The following is a 4970-nucleotide window of genomic DNA, read 5'->3' as shown; positions in this document are numbered from 1 at the left end:
TATCCTGGAGTAGTTAGAGTAGTACTTGCTAAAGCTAAAGGTTTTCTCCCGCTAAAAACAGTCTACTAGATAAGCCAAGTAAAGAAGTGAGTGCCAGATACAGATGAAATGGTTTTATCTGCGATCTCCTTTTTACAGAAGTAAATTCCTCCTCCCCCTACCCTAGGGGTACTTCTATTTTTAAGCTTTAGAGAATCCAGGTCCAGCGGAAGACTAAGTAAGGTACGGTATAAAGTCCAATCAATCTCCTCCAACAGAGGGCTCTGACCTGACCACAGTCAATCAGTCTATTGTTCTGGTTCTATAGAGTCTAACCCCGAAAAGGGAAGACTCCTCGTTTTTAGCCTGGTCCAGGTGTGGCATATCTTTACCATCTAGTAGCCCCGACAAGAGCAGTTACGTCTTTTGCTAAAGCCCTTACTAAATTACTAAACCACCAGGAACTAGTCTGGTTTGATATAAGCCTAGCTACCACGGAAAGCATAGTCAGAAGAGCTGAAAAGATAGCCATCTTACTCTCGGACCTTGCCTTAATAAAGGAAGAACTTAAGCCTTTCTTAATAAGAAAAAAAAACCCTAAGATGAGCTAACTTGGCTTAGTGCAGGAAATGGAATCACAGCAAGAAAGAAGGGCTGGGCATACCTTTTTTAGGATTTCTACCCCAAAATGACTGAACTGCCTTTCGAACTGAACTACCACGACTCTCGCTAACTGCATCGGATTCTGTGGATAAAAGAAGACTCGCTGAAAGAGCGGATTTGATTCCGAACCGCTACGCTTTCTTATATTAGTGTAGTGCGCTTAGCGCTTCCTGAACCAACTGAAGCAAGGAATATGAGGATCAGAGCGCTAGCATCCCTTGCTCTCGATCGATTGCTCACCACCGTCTGATCCGAACAAAAAAAGGAATAGAACTGGGGACACCTTTAGGTGTAAGCATGAAATACGCCCGAGCAAGCTAAATTCTTTCTATGTAGTAATCGTGCTAGGCTATGCCCCTGAACCCTTTGGTATCCAGAAAGAAAAGCAGAGGAAGTGGCTTTGATCCTATTTTCTATCAAAGCAGGTTCTACCACTGCAGGCCCAATCCTACTACCCGGATGATCGTCTTGGGTAAGATCTTTCTATATCAAAATATCAGTTGGATGCCTACACGCGATCCTTTTTTGCTTCCTTATATCGAGGAAGAGAAAAAGAGGCCTATATCAAAAGTATAAACAACTTATACTTCTATCATAACACGGATCACGCTGTATATAGATTGGATGTATGTCTGAGCTATCTTCTTTGTACCATACCATCTAGAGGGCTGTGATTTCCGGGGGGCAGGACACGAAGCCCCAACATGGTCTAGCACTACGATGGAAACTGGATGTCTGCCTTTGTGAGTACCTATCTTCTTATAGGAAATTGCTATTCAACAAAATAGAAGATTGCAAAGATTCAGCCTTAGTATTAGTAGAAGTGGGTAGCGGCACTGGCTAGACGGTCTATCCCCCTTTAACTTAAGTAGTATTTCCAATTTACTCTCTGTCTCTAAAAAAACCGTAACACAGTCCAGGATAAGTGTGACCGCGTATATATACGATATAGAAATCCAGCCCCACACCCGCGGGTAATGCCCCCGTAACTTCGGGAGAAGGTTTCTGAACTCCTATCTATTCAACCTGGCCTATCTTCTTTCTAACAAGAGGACGCTAAAATCAAAATGATAGCGAACTAGAAAGATACTGACAGAAGCTAAATCTCAAATCATAGACACCGGAGAGAACGATCATACCAGATGATAGCTATCTTAGAGAACGCTAATTTAACCATAAGAGAGAGCACCCTATTACATACTGCCTTGCTCTTCTCTCTATCGTAGTTCTTTCTCGCAGAGTAAGGATTTATAATTCTATACTAGTTCCTATGGCGTAAAGGAAAACATTTCGGCTATTACATCTATGGGTCAACGACTTTCTGGAGTCTCTTAAAGAGGGGATGGAAGCAAGGTCCAATCCCATTATTATAACTTATAATACGATCATCTCACAGATGAAGAAGTGAGCAAGCCTTTCTCCAATGGATTCTAACAGCGCAGACTAGGCATCTTTATCAGATTTCTATTTATATATTAGTAAAAAAGCCCCTTGTTTCAAGGCTAGGGCTTCCCGGTTTAATTGCTATTTGAATTTAGCAGCATTGGCCGTAGAATCAAATATGGACGGTGACTGACCACTAGATCTGTCGATCGAGACCTTGCTTCACCACGCCCAAGCCGGAGGCTAAGTAGAGTTGAATAAGGTGAAGATGGATACCGCTCATAAAGAGCTTGGTTAAGTGGTATGCCTTGCTGGTTGGATCAGAATCCCTTCCCTTTCTTTCGACTTGCTTGCTACTGGATTATTATAATAAAAGACAAACTGGTTTGCATTGGTAGCTATTCTTAGCGGTGACATACTTTTTTTTTATTAATATATATAATAATTATTGAAGTTAAACCACGGGAAAACAAGCACAGGAAACAAGACAACGGCCAACGATCCGTTCCCTCACTCCCAATAGAATAGATAAAGCAATGATAAACCGCTCGGGACCCATATTCCCATGGTCCCTTCGCTCAACAAAAAGTCCTAACAATAAGGATATTATCTAACAGATACGCTGTCTAACTACTATAACAAAGTCATCAACTTAGACTACTTTCAGATAAGGGTTGTTATACAAGTCAACTATTATCGTACAGTGATGATCGAAATAACTGTTGGTGATCCCTTTTCGAGTTCCTTCGTTCCAGTCCAGCGGCGGAAGGGGAGACTTAGATCTTGTCAGTTCATAACAAAAACCGCATCCGGTGGTATCCTATCGTCGTAAAAAAATAATTCATTGCTTCAAAAAGGGAATGAGCTCTCACAGGTTGAGTTTTTTCGGCCAGATTTCGCGTATCATTTATTTCGTATAGAGAGAAGAATAAATTGTCCTTTTTCTTGCTGTTGTTAAACAGGCTGTGCCTTCGGCCGCCTATGATAGGGGGGCCCTTTCCACTCCTTGTTGAAGTTGCAAAGCTCGTTGAGGCAGATTGAACGCTACGCCCTTGGAATAAAATCTTTTCCTGGATAGATGCTGTACATCCAAATCCAGATGCCGAAGTTTTTGCAGGGTGATCAAATTGACTTAAGAACCTGGGTCAGATTCTATTGATTGTGGTTTCTTGGCTGGTCCCTGTGCCATACAGAGGACTATTATGCTCCTCGTCCCTAATAACCTAACCTAATAATAAGAATAGGTCGTCGTCTGTAAATGCAGCCATATTAATCATCCTATAAGGATTCCTTCCTCGACTGTTCTGCAAAGAAAGCCAGATTATCCTCAATCCTCAGGATTAAAGAATGCTTCCACCAAAGTACCCGGAAACATCATTAGCACGTCATATCATATACTGTGAGCAAGGCGGGCTGAGAATCCTCTTCTAATCTAAGGGGCCAGCACAAAATGGCGAGATCATCTATCTATCTCTAGGATATCCGCTGTTATGCCTTCCTTACCTACCTGAATTCATTCATACCATTCCCTCACGTGCCTTTGCAGTTAGCAGCGGAAAGAGAGATAGAGATTGGTTAACTCCCTTAAGTCTTCCTAAGGGTATAAGAAGGTATCCGTGAGGGCATTTAAAGTGAGGGTATCACTCGGATAGTTAGGCCCGAGAGATAGCTGAATTGACCTTAGTCTTCCTAAGGGAGTGAGTGAACTACTAGTCGTAGGGCACGAACGCAATAAGAAGGAAGTCTTTCTTTCGCGCTGCTTTGGAATTTTTTGCAGGGAAGGTCCTTTCCGTTAATTCAATATCTGTCTCGCCTGCTAACTATTCTCGGTCTACCCTGATAGGGTATTCGATTCCTCTTGGCTACTTTACCTTTATTACGATATCACCAGATTAGCAAGAAATACCTGTGACCTGGTTCACGCTTTGTTTTGACTTCAAGCAGTTCCAAGATCAGGATCCGTATTTTATTTTCAATCAATCTCCTCAGCATGAATTAAAAGTGGGTCTTTCGATACAAGTGGTAAGACCTATCATTCAGCATCCAAGACCTGGCCGATGGCTACTTCAAATTCAAGTGCCACTTATCTTAACACAACTCGGGCTAATCGACTCCCAGCCTAGCTAGACCTGGTTCAAGCAATTAAGCCAAAGCAACACTTATTCCTTACCGGATTCAATTCTTTCGTCCACTTCTCTTTCTTTTCTTTCACTATTCCCATCAAGCCTTGGGTTCTCTTGATGCTTTCATTTCCCTCAACCTGAGTAAGCTGGTCCCTCAGTCAAACTTCTTCCAGTTCGCGTTGTTTACCCCGAGTGGATCAAAGGGTTCCTTCGGAGCAAATAAATCTTGCGCTGCTTAAGGAGCTCCCCACATTCGCACGGGCTGGGGACATGATGAGAGCTGCAAACATGGCTCTGGAATGTGTCCCTTACCACCCTAACTACTAGCTCTAGATCAGGATAGGAAAGAGCCCTCGGATTTACAAGCAATTGCTCTGGTATGCTAAACCACCAAACGGAGAATCCAATCCATAAGCAAGTTAGGAGAAAAAATAGCATATCCCTTACATACGAATAAATGAGTGCCTCCTCTAAGCTAAACTCTTTGATTCTGGAGGTTTTTCGCTGTAAAAAAAAACCCCTGCCTTCGATCTGGTGATCTCAGTAAATATGAATCTCTTCCTACTTCTCTTATTCTGAACGGTAATTGCTCCATATTCGCTGTAGGTGGAAGCCAAGGACCAATGGAATACATTCTATGTCGCTCGCCCTGCTTTCTAACCCAAAGTAAAGTGTACGCCGGGCAGGAAGTCGAATGGTGCGGGTGGATGTACTTATAGTATAACTGTCGTTGGAAGGGACTTCTCGTACTTCAGGCACTCCAGAGGTTAGTTTTTAAAAGAGTGAGAACATGTCAAACAACAAAGAAAATAAGGAATGGAA

This window comes from Cicer arietinum, chromosome 5 (genome assembly GCF_000331145.2).
Source record: "Cicer arietinum cultivar CDC Frontier isolate Library 1 chromosome 5, Cicar.CDCFrontier_v2.0, whole genome shotgun sequence".
NCBI classification, from domain to species: Eukaryota; Viridiplantae; Streptophyta; class Magnoliopsida; order Fabales; family Fabaceae; genus Cicer; species Cicer arietinum.
The sequence above is the reverse complement of the archived record's forward strand: the minus strand, read 5'-3'. Positions refer to the sequence as shown.